The sequence below is a fragment of the Melanotaenia boesemani genome, chromosome 2 (assembly GCF_017639745.1).
Source record: "Melanotaenia boesemani isolate fMelBoe1 chromosome 2, fMelBoe1.pri, whole genome shotgun sequence".
NCBI classification, from domain to species: Eukaryota; Metazoa; Chordata; class Actinopteri; order Atheriniformes; family Melanotaeniidae; genus Melanotaenia; species Melanotaenia boesemani.
The window spans coordinates 7,175,800-7,197,246 of record NC_055683.1 but is presented as its reverse complement, the minus strand read 5'-3'; the positions used below and the strand labels follow the sequence as shown (position 1 = coordinate 7,197,246).

The 21,447-nt window shown below is 41.6% G+C and overlaps 1 protein-coding gene and 1 long non-coding RNA gene across 4 annotated transcripts in view; both read right to left on the bottom strand.

Annotated features, from left to right (window-relative positions):
- LOC121654152 (ribonuclease inhibitor-like) overlaps positions 1-21,447 on the bottom strand; it is a gene marked incomplete at its 5' end in the record, with an annotated part of 136,450 nt that overhangs the window by 84,389 nt on the left and 30,614 nt on the right. The gene's annotated exons all lie outside the window — the stretch shown is intronic.
- On the bottom strand, positions 3,270-20,347 carry LOC121655298. 3 transcript variants are annotated; one of them, XR_006013138.1, is made up of 4 exons: positions 20,334-20,347; positions 12,311-12,445; positions 7,823-7,938; positions 3,270-3,439 (listed from the first exon to the last, which is right to left on the bottom strand). It is a non-coding gene; the product is annotated as an uncharacterized LOC121655298 (long non-coding RNA). The 3 variants fall into 3 exon arrangements; XR_006013137.1 differs by lacking the exon at positions 20,334-20,347 and having other exon boundaries at positions 12,311-12,644; XR_006013142.1 differs by lacking the exon at positions 20,334-20,347 and having other exon boundaries at positions 12,326-12,644.

Genomic DNA, 21,447 nt, shown 5'->3' with positions numbered 1-21,447 from the left:
ACACATCATCCCGTTCATTCCCTCTCTCTCTTCTCCTCCAGACTTCAGTCGACCATCTTCAGCTTCTATTTTCCTTTAGTTCTAGTAGCCGACAACACCTGTTCCAGTCTGGCTGCTTCTCTGTACATGGTGTTTATTTAATAGAGACTTTTGTTGTGTTATGTTGGTTTCTTCTAGAAGCCAGTCATGTAGCAGTGTGTCGTCATCAAGCTGCTTCTTCCTTTCAGTAACTAGTAACTGTCTGGAGCAGCTTGTTGTCGTGTCTAAGCTAGCATGTTATGCTACTTCTAGATGATGTTTGGAAAGTTTGCCACACTTTGATGGTGCCAGTAAAATTCCAGCCAGGTGTAGTTTCCGGATGTATAACCCCTACTTGTATCCTCCCAGAACACGGGGAGGGAACACGGCCCCCTCCCCAACCCACCGGAGAAGGATGGTTTTATGATCCAGGTTCCAGCAACGGGCAGGATTTGAACTAGACGCTGCACCGCTGGCGACTTACGGTTCTCCACCAACCCCACCACGCCACCGAGGACCTTCACACTCACACTTGTTCTCGTGGTGCTTTTATCTTTTCGTTTTGGCCGTTGGACGTGAAAACTGATGTGGTGAATGAAGAGGTTGGATCCCAGGTCCTCCTGCCTCCAGAGTCTTCTCCTACCAGCCTGAGCTGTTCTTCCAGAGATGTGAAGCTTCACTCTTTACTTTAGACTGGACTCTTAGAGGAGTTAAGAAGCTTTAAATTCATGGAGTTTAAACTGGAATTCATCACCTGCAAGCTGTAAGATTTGAACCTGCAGCTTGTTGAACTTCAGCCAGGTCTCCATGCCCCTGAGCTTTCCTCTCATACAGCTGCAGCCTCTGCAGCTTTTCTAACTCCTTCATTTGGCATCCAAAGGGTTAAAAAGTCTTTCCATCAGAAGGTTTGATCACAGTTCTACTGATAATCCAGGCTTCACCATCAGGGTGAGCCGTTCTCCCAGACACTCTGATAAACTTAAAGTTCTTCACTCTTTATTTTTAGCTGTTGGTCTTAAAAACCAACATCAGTGTTTCTGCAACATTTAGAGGATCTGAACTGGAAGCTTCTGCTTCCAGCTGCAGCTGAACATCATCCTGAGCTGCCCAGTCACAGCTTCCTCAGGGTTTCTGAGCAGGTTCGACTCTTTAACTCAGAGCTAAGAGTTTTCTTTACATTAACATACGTGTACATTTACACGTGTGTAGTAATCCTAACCACCTGAACTGACTCACCTTATAATACGTACAGAAGTCAGATTTATTAAGTAAGAAATATATAAAAGATAAAACTAGTTCTCTCCTGCCTTGGAAATGTTTTAACTCCCCTTGAGGAGCTTTATGGATATAATGTGACAGGACAGCAGAGGTGAGGACCCAAACGCAGACTGATGAGGCAGGAGACAAACCAACGCCATTATCCAGGATTTAATATCAAGGAACAAGGAAACCGATACAGACTGAACACGAAACAACAACAATGATCTGGCACCGAGTCAGAGAAACCAAGCGTAAATAAACAGAGGACGACTAACAGGGAACAGGTGAAGTGAGGGAGCAATCAGACCAGGTGAACTAACGAGCCGCAAACAAAACACACAACACACACGGGAACGAACAAAACTGGAAACTAAAGTAAACACGACAAAACCAAGAACATCACCTATGACCACGACATATAAGGCTCCTCTGATACTTCAGTATTATTCATTTCTTTTAGTAGTTTTTTGCTGAATAAAGATTTAAAAGCTGGACCTGACACAGGATATGAAAGAAAGGAGCCCTGAGAGGACTTTGTTGTAAAGAGCTGCTGTACAAATAAAGCTGGATTGAATTAAACAGAAGAGAAAAGGAGAGTAAAAAGTGGAGAGAGGACAAAGATAGAAACAACAGAAACAATAGAACAAGCAGCTGCAACACCGGTAGAGAAACAGAAAACATCCTACGGCCTCTATATGAAAACACAGCAGACAATCATCAGGAGCACCTGCAGAAAGACACACTGAAAACCATGAAAACAGCAGCAGAAAGTGTGTGTGTTCTACTATTCTTACACTTATACTTCATAGTCTGGACGGGGCTCAGCTTACATGCATGTTGTACTTGTATGATGGAGCATGTTACAAAGAAACTTCTAGAAAAAACTAAACATGTTGCTTTGCGTTGCTCGTTGCTGTTACACACTGGATGATCAGACACATGTGGAACTAACAGTTCTGGTCTTTCCTACGTTTCTCAGGCCTCCATCTATTGGTGGTTTTATTGTCATTAGTTTAATTTATTTCAGCCAGTGATGAAAATAAAGAAGCTTTGTTAGGCGTCATTCACACACAAACATGCAACAGAATGAAAGATGAAATCACGACAAACATCATCATCTGTTCTACAGTTTTTCTTCCTCTAACTTTATACCATAAAACAATAATAATAAATTCTATAAAGTCCTTTGTGCTGAATTAATTTAAGGTAAATTCTCTCCTGGAGCATTAGAAGCACTGCTAGGTATGCGGCATAATGGAGTGAATAAAGAAGATTTATGGTCCTGTTAACAGTTCTTGGCAGAGGTTGGTCACCACCATGCACCTCTGGAGGAACGTCAGTGTGTCTTCAGGTGTCTCGGGTTTGCCAGCTTGAAGACAAAGTCAGTGCAGAAGGCAGAGATGATCCCTTCCTCAACATCGTCTGCTTTCACAACGTTTGGAGCTCTTTTGGTGAAGAAGGCCATTTTCCAGTCTTGACCAGTCAGGAGAATAGTTGTGTGTGGAGATGGAAGGTCACGCTACAATCACACGGAACAAACACAACGAACCACATTAGAGCTCATTTTTTAATTCTTTGTAAAGTAAATAAACTATTTAGTGTGTAGTCAAATGTAATTAAATAATAAAAAGTTTATGTGTCCTTTCAACTATTTCTGTTTTAATTACATAATTTCAGTCATACAATCAATAAGAAAAGTTAACTTGCTAACTTTGTTGTGTGTGTTTGGTTCAGTTAAACACCACATGTCTGCATCAGAGTCTCCAAGAGGGATAAAAAGGTTCATGTTCTCCTTATAGACGTATGGGAGAAATATAAAGAGTCAATACCTGCAAGAGAAACAATACATTTAACATCTAAACCAGGTTTTAATGCTGGAAATTCTTGTTTCTGTATTTCAAAGGTTTCAGAAAGCTGAAGACAGCAAGAGGGTGATGTAGAGAAAATGTTGCTTCACTGGTCTGGGCGACATGGTTTAATATGCAGCTGTTAACTCCTGGTAACTCTTCAACGAGAGCCTCCTCTCTGGCCTCCAGGTACAGCTGGTATGGCAGAGATTTCTCTGGAGGCAGGTGAAGCACTTTTTGCAGACGCAGTCAAATCTTTGTCACTTCTTTCCCAAAGCTGGATGTTTTCGCTCCACTTCATCACAAACCTGCAGCTGAAGAAATATCAAACTGTCTTCAGTTTTACAATAATTGTAAATTTGTCCTCAACTAATCTGTGGTTCAGTACAGCCGAAGAAGGTTTGTAGAGATGGCTTCTGTAGAAATTGGCCCAGCAGCTTACTATTTAGACTAAAATCAGTTAAGAAAATATTTTCTGTAAACCTGAAACAGCTACACGTCAAAGAAAGGCCCAGAAAAATAAATAAAAATGAAATAAATGCTAAAACACTGGCTCTGTAACTGTTGAAGCTTCATTTACAACGTGAAGGACTGAAAGTGAGAAAGTTTCAGCAGGAAGAGAAAGGGAAGGAGCAGAAACAGCTGAGTTCGTGTCCACATGGGGACGAGTTTAAGTGTAGCCATAAAAAATGTCCAGCGTTTGGACATTTTGTCCTCATACAAGCAGCATTTTGGAAGCTTGTTAACACTCATTTTTGGAAGCAGGTCCCAAAGTGAATGAATCTGAAAGATCCATAGTTTTGTTTCTGCGTCTGTAGGAGCCATTTTTAAGTATCTGTATACAATGGGGGAAATAAGTATTGGACACGTCAACTTTTTTCTCATTATATTTATTTCCAAAGATGCCATTCATGTGACATTTCTTCCAGACACTGGTATTAACTCAAATAATCCACGCATGAAAAGAAATCACAAGATTCAAATCCATAAATAGTGATTATGTGGAATTAAGTGCAATAACACAGGAAAAAAGTATTGAACACACCATGGGAAAGCTGTATAGTTTGGCAAGGAAAGGCACCATACCATCTCAAACCTGAAAGTAATTAGTCTTTGTACTTCCTATAAGTGCAAACCAACATCAGCTGGGTTAGTGCTAATTGATGGCCCTATAAACAGGTTGTTTTTTTTACTAAGTAGTCAAACAAGACACATCTCATGATGGGTAAAAGCAAGGAGCTCTCTCAAGACCTTCGCAGCCTGATTGTTGCTCAGCATCAGAATGGAACTGGTTATAGACTTATCTCAAAGAATCTGAGTATTCCAGTAAGCACCGTTGGGGCCATTATCCGCAAGTGGAAGAAGCATCACCTTATCATCAACAGGCTGCGCACAGGAGCTCCTCGCAAGATTTCTGACCAGGGAGTCAGAAAGATGGTCAGAAGAGTTCTCAAAGAGCCAAGGACCACCCGGAAAGCGCTCCAGAAAGACATGGAGGCAGCAGGTACAAGTGTTACAGAGAAAACGATAGGCAATGCACTCCACCGCCATGGCCTCTATGGACGTTCAGCCCGCAAGACTCCGTTCCTCAAAAAAAGGCATGTTGAAGCTCGTTTACAGTTTGCTAAACAGCATCTGGATAAGCCTGTGGAATACTGGGAGAATGTTGTCTGGTCAGATGAGACCAAAATTGAACTTTTTGGCTGTCATACTACACACCATGTTTGGAGGAGAAATGGCACTGCACATCACCCAAATAACACTATACCAACAGTGAAGTTTGGTGGTGGAAACATCATGGCGTGGGGTTGTTTCTCATCTCGGGGTACTGGCAGACTTCATATAATTGAAGGAGCAATGAATGGAAACATCTATCGGCACATTCTTGAGATGAACCTGCTGCCATCCACCAGGATGATGAAGATGAGACGTGGCTGGACCTTTCAACAGGACAATGATCCGAAGCACACGGCAAAGTTGACTCTCGAATGGTTTAAAAAAAAGAAAATCAATGTGTTAGAATGGCCCAGTCAATCACCTGACCTAAATCCGATTGAACATTTGTGGAAAGAACTAAAGATAGGGGTTCACCAGAGGGCACCAAAGAATATTCAAGATTTGAAGACAATCTGTGCGGAGGAATGGGCAAAAATCACACCTGAGCAGTGTGGGCGATTAGTTCATACATACAAGAAGCGTCTGGAAGCAGTCATTGCAAACAAAGGCTTCTCCACAAAGTATTAAACGAGTCTCAGATAGTGTGTTCAATACTTTTTTCCTGTGTTATTGCACTTAATTCCACATAATCACTATTTATGGATTTGAATCTTGTGATTTCTTTTCATGCGTGGATTATTTGAGTTAATACCAGTGTCTGGAAGAAATGTCACATGAATGGCATCTTTGGAAATAAATATAATGAGAGAAAAGTTGACGTGTCCAATACTTATTTCCCCCATTGTATATCTTGTTTGGCCACCAGGGGGCAGCATTGTACAGTCTTTTGTCAGCGCCTATATAAGCAGGAACCTTCCTGCAGGAGACAGCAGGGCCGGAGTGGGACTCATTTAATGCCTCAGACCGGCCGCTTCAGATCACCACCTATTATCATTAAAATCATGTAATTATAACCTTACATGTTACGTCTACAAGAGCACAATGTTCTGTAAAACCTGGTAATTCAGTATAATTTTCTACAATATTTCTAATCCAGTGTAAGAAAGGGTTGCTTCACAATGTAGATTTATTTCAACATGAGTCCTCATCTCCAACATTATTCTTTACATCCTTTCAACAACATCAGAATCTAGATTCTGTTTCAATAAGTGTTCACAGACATTCAAACCTTAAAGGTCCCATATTATACACTTTATTCCCAATCTGAGACCATTCATTAATATCTAAATGAAATATTTCCGCCATGGTATGGACAAATCGACCCTCAGTTTGAGTGCAGCGGCTTCTCTTCACCTCCCTCTTTTTAGCAGCTTCAGAAATGTGCCGTTTATGGTGGGCGGAACCCTGGTGGAGCAGCTCAGCTGTTGGCTCCGCCCATCGCATCGCCCGTCATGAGGTGATTGACAGGTTAATATATTTTCAAGCTATCAGACTAATAAGACCGAAACGATAAAATAACTGCCAGCTCTTACCTCTCCAGCTGTGTCACGGACAGTTGGTATTGAACCTGGCTTCAGCTTCAAACGGTTGGCGAAGCCTGCTTTCCATGCACCCATGTTGTGGAAACAGTCCTCTTTGAAATGCTGGCCACAGACATGCAAAACCTTTGGAAGTTTTCCGGGTACATTTCCTCCAAAAATAAAATTAATCCACTCAGTCCTCGTGGGTTCAGTGGATGGAAGTAAAAAAACGTTTTCGTGTTCATTTATGCAGCCACAAACAGAACAGTGCTTCTGTCGCTTAGCCATGTCCGCTAACGAGGGTTGCCGAAGAGGGAAAAACACTGGGCGCTAGGTGATTTTTAGAGGGCGGGCTTTGAGAGCCGGTAGACGGGTCCATCGCTCTGTGGGGAGTGGTTATTGTCCCTTATGACGTCATAACGTACACGCTTTCAAACAAGCTCATTTCAGCGCTTACTTCCCTAGAGGTGGAGCAGGGGGGAGAGAGAGCGCCTGAAAGAGTTTCACACTTACGGGTCTCCTACACATGCGGGGGGACCAGTATGACTGTTCCAAAACCATTAAAAAGTGAATTTTGCATAATATGGGACCTTTAAAAAGAATAAATAGAATATTAAATAAGATTAATAAAATACAAAGTGTTGAAGTTTATGAAGTTTTAATAAACATGGTTTAGAAGCAATTAGAAAATAATTTTCTCAAAAGAAATGATTAAATCTCCATTAAAATATGAATCAATCTGAATTAAACTACAAGGGAAGTTTATTTGTACTAAAACACATTTCACATACGAGACAATTCAAAGTGAACATAAAACATTAAAATCATTACAAATGCTGCAAGAAAGCAGAAAAGACAGAAACAAACAGCAAAAATCACAATAAAATGAAAATTAAGTTAAAATGATTAAAAGCCAGATAAGTTAAAAGTTAGCTGCAGATTTCATGCATAGGTGCAGGAGAAAAGAAAAGTTTTAACCTGATTTAAAGTGTCTACGTTTGTGTAGTGATGTGATGTATAAATTTAGTGGCGCTGTCGCTGTATAACGCTGGGAGGTACAGAGAAGAAGTTCTCCAGAGAAAATGTGTGTTCTGAACAGCACGTTAGCTGTACGTTGTGGAGATTCCTGTTATGGAATAAAGTCATGTAGTACTTCAAAACGTGTCAAGTTACTACAGTTTGGTGAAAGTTTAATCTCCACTGGCAGTTTGTTCCACTTGTTTGCAGCATAACAGCTAAATGCTGCTTCTCCATGTTTAGTCTGGACTCTGGTCTGGACTAGTGGACCAGAGTCTACGGATCTCAGAGCTCCGCTAGGTTTATATTCTCTGAATTTATCCCAGATGGATTCTGGGCCTAGACTACAGCGTTCTTTGTCTTTCCAGGACGAGCTGTTAAAGACCAGCTTCAGCCAGACTGTGTGCTATATCTCTCATCAACCAGCAAGACAAGACTGTGTTGTGTTCAAGGGACAGACTGCATGTGGAACACTCTGCACACAACATGCAAAAACACATGAACAGGAGTTAACAGGTGCATATTAAATGATATGATCCATACCAGTGACATAACCCTGCTGCTGTTTCCAGGTGTGTGAAGCTTTGAACTCCATGTGTTACACACGGGAGAAATTCAGCCATGCTCCGCTTCATGAAAGGCTTTATTCATGCTGATCCCTGGAAGGACGAGGAACAGTATAGATCAGCGGTGGATGCTGTCAGCTGTTCTGCCTGACCGGCTACTTCCTCTAAGAAATTCCAGCTCTGGACCGGTCACCCCCATTAGTAGAGCGCTACTGCCACCTACTGGTGGAAAGCAGCGCAGCTATCCTCTCTAAACCAGCTACAGATTAACTGGAACATAAACATATGTAGACGTCCGAGTACGGATCTCACCTGGAACCACAAGGAACAGTATAGACCTGCGTCCCAATTCAGGTTCTGAACACTTTTTAGATTTTATAACAGAAAACATTTTACATATAAGATGCAACTTAAACAGCTTCAACTGAACAAGGCCGAAGACAACAGATACAAACGTGGAGTTTTTATTTATTTTATTTTACATAGAAAAATGAAATAATGTGCAGTTTCTTCAAAATATCAAGAGTTCTTGTTGCTTTCTGGTTCTTCACATTTTCAGCTGAGCTGGTTTAAGATTTCAGATCCACAATAAAAAGATTAAAAAGGTTTAGATCCAGAACATTTACACTTGTGGACATGAAATCTGCCAAGAATGATTAATAGCTGAATAACAGAGTTTACATCACTGACGATCCTTTCAATATAAAATATAAGATGAAAACATTAATGTGGATGTTGATGTTTAACTGAGCCCAGACGAAGCTTTCCATGTCGGACCAGAACTGTTTGGTGGGAACACGTTGGAAAATATCTGGAAAATTGTCTCTTTGTTAGCTTTGCAGAACACACAGGCATCATCAATATTTATCTGGAATCTTTGAAGTGTTTCCTGAACAGGAAAAATCTGGAGTTAAACCTTAAAAGAAACTTCTTCCAGCTTGTTGTTAATCCAGTAATTATGAAGAAGTTTAGCAGCTTTTTCCCTGTAAAGCAGCCGTGGTAGAGTCCCAGAAGAACTCTGCAGCAGCTGGAAGTGAACCGGACGCTTCATTCCTGATTTATTTGTTGCTCCAACGTTTGTCTGTGAGATCAACATCAGCCATGAAAACGTTGTTAAATTCCGTGTTAATCTCTGGGAATGACGTGTTCTTCAACATGTGACGAGCCTGCAGGAGCTGCATTTAAGACAACAGCCAACTCTTCAGCTGTTCCAGGTAAATTACTTTTTTAAGGAATTCTGAATGTCAGAAGTCCCGTTTTTATCCAACAACTGAGCTACAAACAGAATTCCTTTTCCGCACCATGTCGGATAAAACAGATTTATTCTGATAAAGAAGTCCTTGTTGTTCCAGATATAACATCTACGGGGCTGAAGTTATGTTTAGAAACCAATAACCAGATAAAAGAGCTTGTTTGTGGAAGTCAGCCGGATTTAAAGGAATTTTACCAACAGAAAAATGACCTTTCAACAGAAAATTAAAGCCACCAGGATGATTAAACAGAGAAGCTGGAAAAGCATTCCAGATGCTGTCGGGTTCTTCAGAAATTCCAGAATCCGTTTCATTTTAAATGTGTTGTTTAGGGAGTTAAAGTCCAGAACCTCTAGACCTCCTTGTTCCCTACAACCTCTGATGAAGTCTTTCCTGAGATAACGGGCTTTTTCCTCCACATGGCATCATATAGTATTTATCCAGTTCTTTAATGATGTTTTGGGATGTGAAGTGACGATGAGACATTTATAGATCTGGATTTACCTTCTGCTTTAGAAATGAAGACTCTGCCACATAGAGAGAGATCTCTCATTAACCAAGAACTCAGTTTAGATCCTGTTTTTTCAATAATTGGATTAAAATTTAAGTTGTAACGTTCCTGTTTATCTTTACAAATTATAATTCCAAGATGTGTCACTTCCTCATTAACTGGTATTCCAGCGTAATGGGACCAGTTCCAGTTTTCCAGAAGAAACTAAACAGATGTGTCTACATCTATTTGAACCCTGATACATCACTAAATGAATTTATACAACTCACTGCGCTTACTATGTGATGATGATCCCTAAAAAACTGCCGTATCATCAGCGAGCTGACAGGTTTTAAACTCCTTACCTACAGCAGGAATTCCCAGAAAAGGGGACGTTTTGATATGGGTGCCATTATTTGTGCTACTACCAGGGAAAGAAAAGGAGATCCAGGGCAGCCTTGTCTACGTGGAATAATGAATCTGGTTGATGAGCCAGATTTCAGTTTAACAGAACCAGAACAAACATTATATAAAGTCCCAACTGCATTATGAAAATAATTCCCACATCCAGAGAAGGAAAAGATTTTACAATAAAGTTCTGCTCCGTGGTGTCAAAGGCTTTGTAAGAAGCGATGAGCAGAATGAAGCTTCCATCAGGTAACAGGTGATTGTAATCTATCATGTCTGATATTAAACGGATGTTGTTGCTAATGAGCCTTTTCTCCATAAAACCAGATGCTCTTCGTCTGTTTTCTGACTCCAGCCGTGTTTAAGTCTTCCAGCAACAATCAGAGCAAATAACTTTCATCATTGTTCAGTAAACTGACGGCTCTCCAGGTTTCACTCTGGAATTTATCCTTGTTTGCTTTGGGAATTACTGGGATTATCCCTGTTTTAAGGTGGGGGGGTCACCTTTTCCAGTGGCTTCTTGGAATCCAGCTAGTAAGAAGGAGGAAGTTTATCAGTGAATCTTTATAAAACTCCCAGTCAGGCCGTCATTCCCGGGAGCTTCATTTTCTTCCAGATGTTCCACACATTCCATACGTTCTGGTAAGGAAATCTGTCCATCACAAATATCTCTAAATTCCTCATTTAGGTTTTAACATGAGTAGAAATGTTGTTTAAAAAGTTTCTGAGTCAGAAGTTGTGGCTGAAGAGCAGAACTTCTGATAACAGCTGGCCACATGTTTGGAGATTACATCCTGATCACTGGGAACGTTCCCGTTTACCATCATGTTACTTACTGGCAGAGATGCCAGTAACGCGTTACAAAGTAACGCGTTACAGTAATCTGACTACATATTTTAACAAAATATAATCTAACGCGTTAGGATGTCCTACAATGTAATCAAATTACCGTTACTCTTCATATTCGTCCTGCGTTACTTCGGCACTCCCCACTCCTTTCACATATGATTTGAAATCAAGCGCCGTGGACGAAAGTAAATTTATCTAACTCAACACACCTTCTCATTAACGGTGGTACAGAAATTTTATGTACTCGTAAGCATGCAGTTACCTTTCTTCGCTGAAACTTGACCTTTTTTAAATCGACAAACACAAATCATTCACTGCACATGACTTTAGAAAAAAATATGATATAGAAACTTATTACCCTGGTGCATGATGGGAGGTCCGCCTCTCCACTTCCGTCCGTCATATTTTTGTTTGGGGGGTTTTAACTAATAAAGTAACTAGTAATCTAACTTAGTTTCTTCTAAACCTTAGTAATCAGTAAAGTAACTAGATTACTTTTTAAAGAAGTAATCAGTAATCAGTGGTCAGATTACTTTTTCAAGTAATCTGTGGCATCACTGCTTACTGGAGCATATTCAGCGTTCCACTTTTCTAATCCAAGAAAATATTTAGTATTTTCTCTCCCTCCTCCATCCGTCTGCGTCTGGTTGTGATAAAGGCAGCTTTGGTTTTGTCCACATACATGTTGTCTAACTGGCTTTTAATAAACTCAGATGTTCTGTCTCCTGCTCATTAAGCTTCCATTAGTTTTCTTTTCATAATTTACTTTTGCTTCAATAATGTTTGATTCATTTTCTCTTTTTTTGCCAATAATTTACCTTTTTTAATAGCCGTCATGTGAATTTCATATTTCATTCATTCCCAATAACAACCATATTTACCAGAGTCACATGTTTGTTTCCAGAATCTACCAATGATGGCGTCAACGTCCCTTTTACATCCAAATTATTAAGTATTGATCCATTTCCAACATCCTGAAACAATGTTCTGAGTACAACAATCATTAAGAGCAGTTCTACTGAATATTCCCTGATGAGCTGTTAAGATGGAGACTTCTATCATCACGTCTTTGACCACATCCACAAGATGGTTGGAGATGAGCCAGAAATCTGTTGGTGATTGAAAGGAAAGGCTCCTGTTGCACCAAGTACACCTCCTCTGTTCTTCCTTCCTGTCTCACCACAGACCCACAAGTCCCAGTCACACACATTTATTTTAAGCTTGGAGTCTGTATTTGTGGTTTTTAGAGGCCATCCACATCATCATCATCATCAGTACTGAAGTCGCCTCCACACAGAATTTTATCTTGAGAGGATTTTAAATGAAGTTGATTCGTCTCATCTCAGCAGTTTGGAACAGAGTCTGATTTCTAACTTTATCATTGGAGCATAAATATGAAGCATTAGAAATAGTTTCTGATCTATTTCAAACACTAAAATAATGATTCTTCCTGAAGCTTCTTCCTCACTCTGTAGTGTGTGACCTTTAAATGGAGCTTTTAAGATGGCTGCTCCTGCTGATCCATGACTTCCACTGGAGAACCACGTCTCACTGCTCCACTCATTTTTCCACAAAGTCTCATCTGCTGCACGTGCACGGCTTTCTGGAAGAAAATAAAAACCTGCATTTTTACTTCTGCAGAACAAAAATCCAGCTTTCCTCCGTAATAAATCTCTTCAGCCTCTGACATTAACAGAACAAGCAGAAAAAGACAGAAAGAAAACGATCTTACAATTAACTGTAAAAGCTGAAATAAAACCTTTTCTAAAGGCATCAGGAATCTGCCATAATTACACTGAATTTCTGCTATAAAACATTTATTCTCATTTTAAAATGAGGTATGAAGCGTCCCAGTGGAATAAACACTCTTAACTGATGGTCTGTAGAGGTTTTTATTCCATGTAAACATTCTTGAACCAAACCTAAACCAACGTATGAGCTAAACAAGAAATAAACACAAAAATGTGCGTTACATTTATGAATGTCTGGCTGCCGTCTGGTGCCGGGCAATTTTACTCTATCAAGCAGGGATTTATACTACATGTATAAAGTCCCTCTTGATGATATGAAAAACTTTATTAAATCAATCTCTTAATGCTGGACTCGACCGGAGGGGACAGAGAGAGAGAGAGAGAAAAGAAGGGAGAGAGAAGAGGGAGGGGAGAGAGAGGGACAGAAAGGGTGTGGGGAGTGCAGGTGGGGACTTCAGACATCATACAAAAGACCATGTAATCCATACTACTTACAACATATACAGCTAAGATCATCCTAGCCAGTAGGTCATTACACAACTAGTTGATAATAGTAACAATAATAATAATCACAATAATAATAATAAGAGTAATAATAATAATAATAATAACAGAAATAATAATAAAATTTTAAGAATAATTATAAGAATAGAGAGAAAAGGTATATTGAAGAAAAAAAAAAAAGAAACAAAACTATGATAATAGATATAAGTGAAACTGCTGTATTCAAGAGCACGCGCAGAGAAACCTGTGTGGATGTGCTGGAGGACTCGGCCACACGGCGACGCAGAGACTGTGTCAACATACCGAATATACGGAGTGGAGACGTTCAGGAAGGAGTGACCATGCAGAGTGATCATGCAGATGCCACCTCACCTGAACAGAGGCCAGAGTCAGGCCAGCGGTCCCGAGACCCAGGCCACCAGCCCCCCCGTAGGCAACAGACCCCCACCGGTCCACAGAGACGACCACTCGCCCGCCCAGGAAGACAGCAGCAGGAGACCCCAGCAGGAGCCCCCCCGTGGACACAGGGCACCGGCCCCGGCAGGCCGAGGCCAGCAGTCCCCGACCCCCCCCCCCCAAGCACCGGCCGCCCGGGACAGACGGGGCAGAGGGCCCGGGCCCAGGAGCGCAGGGACACCCCCCACCCCCACAGGCCGAGGGCCAGCACGCCACCCGGGGGGACCCGGCCCGCCCAGACGGCCACCGCCAGAGGCCAGCCCCACACCCCAGTGCCCAGCCGCACACCCCGAGAACTAATCCTGCCCCCCCCCCCAGACCAACACACACACACACACACTCTCCTTCCACTCCTCCATTCATCCTCCCACGCATACACCATCCATCCCTCACATACTCTTTCCTCCCACACACACACACCATCCTTCCACCATCCATCCTCCCACACACACACCATCCTTCCACCATCCATCCTCCCACACACTCACCATCCTTCCTCTCATACACCATACATCCACCTTCACATACCCCATCCTCCCACACACACACACACTATCCTTCCACTACCCATCCTCCCACACATACACCATTCTCCCACACATACACCATCCTCCCTCTTCTACACCATACATCCACCTTCACATACCCCATCCTCCCACACATACACCATTCTCCTACACATACACCATCCTCCCTCTCATACACCATCCATCCTCCCACACACACACCATCCTCCCACCATCCATCCTCCCACACATACCCCATCCTCCCACACATACATCATCCTTCCACCGTTCATCCTCCCACACATACACCCGCACACCCCTCACACACACACACATAGACGCACACACCCAGACCTTCATACACACCTACACACACATACAGCACACACATCCCTCTACACCCACCCACACACAAGCATACCTACAGACACACACACACACACCCACCTATATACACACACACCCCCACCCAGGTTCTGGGGCTGCGACCAAGCACCAGGGCACGGACCAACCAGCCCCCTGCACGGCACATCCGGACGGGCCCAGCCCCCCTCAGCAGCGGCAGACCCCCCACCCCCAGGAGCGGGGGGAGACCCGACGCCCCAGAGCCCAGGGCCCCCACCCGGCCCACCACGGGCCCGACCGGCCACCCGGCCAGGGGCCGACGGACACCGACCCAGGCACCCCGGCAGCCACCCCCCACCGCCACGAGGCAGCCCCACCCCGGGGCCCACCCAATGCCGCCCGCCCAGATCGGAACCCCCAGCCGACCCAACAGTGGAGCAGCCGAGATCCCACCCAGGAGACAACCGGAGACCCGAAGCCACCAGGGACTCCCCACCCACATCCACCGTCATCCCAGCGAAGCCGCAATCCTCCACCTACATTAAGTGATGTAGCCAGTCACAGGGGACCAGAGGGAATGAAAGTCATCTGATTGGTTCCTGGAGGAGGCAGACATTGTCTCAATGCTGATGTGATCTAACAGGAGATTTCTAAACTGCTGGATAGACAAATTATTCTTATCTTTCCAGTTCACAAGGATAGTTTTCTTTGCGATGCATAAGACTGCGAGGACCAAGTTTATGGAGTGTATTCCTATGTTAGTGTCACCCAGGTCGCCCAGTAGGCAAAGTGTGGGGTTTGCAGAAAAACTGGTTTTAAACCATTTTGAGAGATCTTCACACACCTTAATCCAGAACCTTTGGACAGGTGTGCAGGACCACAGTGCATGGATGTAGCTATCAGAAGTGTTCTCAGAGCAGTGTGGGCAGATATCTGATGGTGAAAGGCCCATCCTGAACATCCTGTGTCCTGTATAATGAGTTCTATGGAGAATTTTGAATTGTATTAGTTTGAATTCTAAAAGTCATTTTAAACGTGTTTAAACATATTTGTGACCATCTTTTCTGATCAAAGTTATTAGATAAATCATCTTCCCATTTTGAAGTTGGGAGAGATATCCTGTCTTCTAGCTTTGCAAGTAATCTATATATTTTTGATAATAATTTTGGAGTATTAAGATTCAAGAATTCTGCTATTCTGACAGGAAGCTGCAAGTCTAACTGTACAGGGGTATACTTCTTATATATAATTGATTTTAGTTGGTTGTACTCTAAGAATTTATTACTGATGATTCCATACTGTGAGATTATTGTGCTGAAAGATACCAAGTTTCCATTTTCTATTATCTGACCTAACTGTTGTATTCCTTTAGTCTTCCATTGAGTGAAGTTTATCATCTTTTTGTTCTGTAGGATGTCAGGGTTGTTCCAGATGGGTGTAAGTCTACATGGAAAGAGGGAAGATCTGGTTATCTTACAGAATTCCCACCAAGCCATTAAGGAAAAACGGATGTTAAGGCTTTTAAAGCACTTATATGGTTTAATGGTTGAGCTGATGAACGGCAGGTCAGAGATGACTAAGTCCTCACACAAAGCCTGCTCCACATCTAGCCACGGCTCATCCAGATAACTGGGTTTGAGCCACTTGGAGATGTACTGCAGCCTGTTAGCTATAAAGTAGTGATTAAAGTTTGGTAGGTCCAGTCCTCCTCTATCTTTAGTCTGCTGTAAGGTTTTAAGACTGATACGTGACGGCTTATTTTTCCAAAGAAACTTGGATATGAAAGAGTCCAGAGATTTAAACCAACTGGTGGAGGGTTTAGTGGGTATCATTGAAAATAAGTAATTAACTTTAGGTAGGATCATCATCTTAATGGTGGCAACTCTCCCCATTAGTGAGATGGGTAAGCGCCTCCACCGTAAGAGATCATCTTCTATTGTTCTTAGTAGCTGAACATAGTTTAATTTAGTTAAATCTGATAATCTGGGGGAAATATTTATACCTAAATATCTAATGTTTCCTGTCTGTATTTTGATATTAGGGATGTTTTGTAGGTCACAGTTGATGGACATGGCTGTAGTCTTAGCCCAGTTAATAGAATAATCAGATATTGATGAGAACTTATTAATAACCGTGATTGTCTGAGAGAGTGATGTTTGTGAGTTCTGAAGGAAGAGTAATACATCATCTGCATAAAGACTTATTTTATGTTCTATATTTTTGCCCTGGATTCCTTTAATTTCTATATTTTGTCTAATAGCAGCTGCTAACGGCTCTATGAAAATGGCAAAAAGTGAGGGGGAGAGTGGACAGCCCTGTCTGGTGCCTCTCTGTAAGCGGAAGCTTGGAGAAGTTTGATCGTTGGTTTTCACACATGCATTTGGGTTATTATATAATATTTTAATCCTCTCTATGAAAAAAGGCCCAAACCCAAATTTGTCTAGTGTTGCAAATAGAAACTTCCAGTTTACCCTGTCGAAGGCTTTTTCTGCATCTAGAGAAATGATTGTGGATTCTAGATTATGTAAAGTAGAGTAATCTATGAGGTTAATTAGTCTACGCATGTTAGTAGATGAATGTCGACCTTTTATAAAACCTGTCTGGTCCGGATGTATTATAAGAGGGGTTATTTTTTCTATCCTTCTGGCAAGAGCTTTACTAATTATTTTCAGGTCTACATTTATTAAAGATATGGGACGGTAACTGGATGGAAGTGTGGGGTCTTTGCCTGGTTTTAGCAATAGTGTTATATTAGCTAAGTTCATATTTTGCGGTATTTTTTGTTTTTCCTGTATTTCTAACAACATATTATAAAATGTAGGAGCTAGCGTTGTCCAGAATTCCTTGTAAAATTCTGCTGAGTAACCATCTGGACCCGGGGCTTTATTGTTGGGCATATGTTGGAGAGCTTCGTGGAGTTCATCTACAGTAATAGGTGCATCTAAATTTATTTTATTTTCATTTTTTAGTTTTGGTAGATTAATGTTGTTTAAAAATTGTTCAATATGTTCATCTGTTGGATTAATCTGTGATTCATATAATGTTTTATAGAAGCTTCTAAACGTGTCATTTATCTTGTCTGGGTCATGGCTGATGTTTCCGTCTTGATCTTTAACAGAGGAGATTGTTGTTTTCTCCTTGTTTGTTTTTAGTTGATTTGCTAAAAACTTTCCAGATTTGTTACTATGTTCAAAGTTCTCCAAGCGAAGTCTTTGCACTAAAAATTGTGTTTTTTTATCTATAATTTCTTTAAGTTGCAATTTAGTTTTCCTTATATTATTCATTGTGTGCTCTTCAGGGGAAATGCGGTAAGCCTCCTCCAATGATTTAATCCTGAGTTCTAATTCTAAAACTCTTGCTGTTTCCTTCTTCTTCTTATGTGAGGAGAAGGAAATTATTTTCCCTCGCATTACTGCTTTTCCTGCTTCCCAAAGGAGACACGCTGAAGTTTCAGGCATGTCATTTTTTTCTATATAAATTGACCATTCTTTTTTAAAATAATCAATAAACTCAGGATCTTTCAATAAAGAGGTGTTAAATCTCCAGCTTTTACCAATCGGTTTATTATTTTTGTTTCTCAGAGTGAATGAAACTGGTGCGTGATCGCTAATGCTGATTGGATGTATCTGAGTCTCTGAAATGTCGCCCATTAGTGAGTTACTATTTAAAATATAATCTATTCTAGAGAAGGAGTGGTGAACTGAAGAGAGGAAGGTGTATTCTCTTAGTTTAGGATGGTGAGAGCGCCAAGCATCGCAAAGACCAAAATCCTTCATGTACTGTTTGATAGTTTCTGACGACTGCCAGACTCGATGACTACCTGATGTGCTGCAGCGATCTTGTTCAGTCAAGACTACATTAAAATCACCAGCTAACACTATTCTGTTATCTGAATAATTCTGGAGTGTAGCAAACAGGGAGTGGAAAAAGGAGGGATCATCTACATTGGGACCATACACATTGGTAATACATAATTTGATATTGCAAATAGATAATAAAGTTATCAGAAATCTGCCTTCCGGATCCACTACTGTGCTATCTATGTCAAACTTTAGTCTCTTATTAATAAGAGTAGCTACTCCTCTCTGCCTAGAATTATAACAGGCTGAGTAAACATGAGGAAACTGAGCTGTTTGAAGAAGATCTATGGTTGAGTTTGTTAAATGAGTCTCTTATAGTAAGACAATGTCAGCCTGCAGCTCCTGTAATTTATTAAAGATCTTCAACCTCTTCTCCCTGGAACCGGCTCCATGTACATTCCAACAGACGATTTTTAACATGGTTATTGTGAACGGTTTAATGCTTCATGCGTGTTACTGACGCGTGTGTCTTTGTGCGCCCCTCTGCGTGTTCGCGCGTGTTTGCGTACAGCCTGACTGCGCGTGTTTATCCGTGTGTTAAATATCCGTATATGTACCTTAATGCGTGTTCTCTCATACATAAAACGCGAGTATTTATATGTATCATGTATGGTGCGGCTGTGCGTCCTGACGGTGTTCGACCGGCTGCGTGCGCTGCTGATATTACGAGCTGGATTACAATTAACAGTGAAGGCGTGAAATAGAAAGAGAGTGAAAAGTGAGAGTGGTTGTGTGTAAGAGAAAAACAAAACAGAAAAAAAATACATCGATCTAGGTGTAGAGGCTGTGGTGAGGACGAGCGGTGTGTTCTACTGTCAGTGATCTATAATGGCGAGTTAAGAGTGATCATTGTGAGAGATTGACTTACAGCACCTGGGATCAGAAGAGCCACGGCGTGATGTTGGGGTCCCGGTAAAGCTGGCCGTCAATAAATAATTTGTCCACTGCGATGACTGCTCGGGATCCTTCCGTGATGAAGTTTCGTCTAATCGGGAAAAGGATTCTTCTCCGGTCAAGAATTTCCTTTGGAAACTGGTCGTTTACTCCAAAGTTGGTTCCCCTTAGTTCTCGGCCCTGGCGTTTAACTCTTTCCTTTTGCTTAAAATCCCCGAACTTTGCAACAATAGGCCGCGGTCTTCGGGCTCCGGGCTTCTTTCCTCCCAGACGATGGACTCGGTGAAACTGTATATCATTCGTAACTTCTGCAGGAAGTTTAAGTTTGGTGGATATAAAGCTTCTTACAGTGGCTTCAGGGTCCTCATCCGTCTGTTCTGGGATTCCCATAAACACCAGATTGTCCCGCATACTCCTGGCCTGTAGGTCTATTACCGTTTCTTTCATTTTTCTATTTTCTACTGTGAGTCGGGTCACTCCCTCCGTGAGGGATTTCACCGACTCCCTAAGGTTGACATTCTCTGTCGCTAGCGCCTCCACCTGCTTCTGGCTAAACTCCAGCGATTCTCGGACGGCCTGGAACTCCCGGTGGAGAATCTCCAACAAGCTCAGACGGGCGTCAAAGCTGGAGAGCTTGTTATCTATTGATATTAATACATCCGTTGAGTCTTTGCTCGGAGGAGAGATGGATCCAGGTGATTCCTCATCGCGCTGTCGCTTCGCCGCTGAAGAGGTGGACGGAGTCGAAGTTTTGTTTGACTTCCCCATAACTATTAATTCGTAGCACTGATCTATGTAACTGGTCAGGCTAGCCAAATCCTCCCCGCTGTGCTCCAGAGTATCTCTTAATAAGTTCCTTTTTCTTTCTTTAGAAAAAAAATGTTTTTACAGGGTTAGTGAATTGGCGATGGTACAGAATTGAATAAATGAATTTGTTATTTAGCCCCTTGTCTCAGTCTGCCGTCTCTCACTCACCAGTGTCACTTACCTCATGACGTCACTTACCTGCGACCACAGTAACCACTACCTGCGACCCGGCTTTCCTCGTGCGTTACATTTCTGCATGGCGTTACTTCTGATACCTCAGTTAGCTTACAGCATCACAATTTAGCCATGTTTACATCCATAAAAATTCAGATTTTTTTTACATGTCTTAATGCAGTCATCGCATTTACCTTGATGCCTGTTTTGACTGGTGCTAAGGCTGGTTCTGTGCTTTTTATTGCGTCTTATGACGCATTTTAGCTCCGTGAAATACACTTTAAACCGTTTGAGCTACAACCCTTTCAAAACAAGACATTTCCGGGTTTACAGGAAGTTCCAGAATAAAATCCATGAACGATAAAACCGTCTGTGTCAGCTGACGTCACACTCGGGATAGCCGCAGTGCAGCGCCATGTTGGTTGTAGAGATTTATGACTCTTTGAAGGGAGCCGGATCTTGAGGAGCCATTCTTTTCAAAGAGTCATTCAAAAGACTGGCTCGTTCTCACAATATCTTACAAAATTTCACAATATATAAGAATGACAAACAATCAAAATATGTACTTATATAAAATCTACTATACAGGATTAAATAATTATAGGAAAAATATAGATAAAAAAGGATAAACCTGAGCAGTCAGTGCAAAATCTAGTAAATATTTTGGACAGAACTCACAGTATTTGTTTCCAAACAATACTCTCTGTCCATAGATGCTTCACATGAATGGAGCGTGTTGGACATCAGACTTCTATGTCACACATGTTATTTATTTTATTTTAATTTTACTCAAACTACTACTTATTTACTCATTTATTCATTCATTCAGTCATTTTTAGCTGGAAGGGGGTTGTGGGGGATTGGGCTTGGCGTGTGTGTATATATGTGTGTGCGTGTGACTGTGTGAAAGATTTCATTGAGTGTTTTTATTCTTATGTTTATAATCATGTAAAGAACTTTGTGTTGCCTATAGCATTAAAAGTGCTTTATAAATAAAGTTTGATTTGATTTGATTTGATTTGATGAAGGCAGTGTCATATTTGTATATAAAAAGAATGGCTCACAAATGAACGGCTCACAGCTGTGAATCGGTTCCCATCGTTCATTTAAAAGAATTCAAAAGAATCGATTCGTTCATGAACGTCACATCTCTAGTTGGTTGCATCCTCCTTGTAAATGACTGTTCATGTCTTTGCTGCGTTATAATCTTTGATAAAATGGGAGTCTCGTGTTGTGTGAAAGAATGCCAAACTAAGTCACACTACATAAAAGGTAGAAAAGTCACCACAACGTTAGATTTGTTGGGTT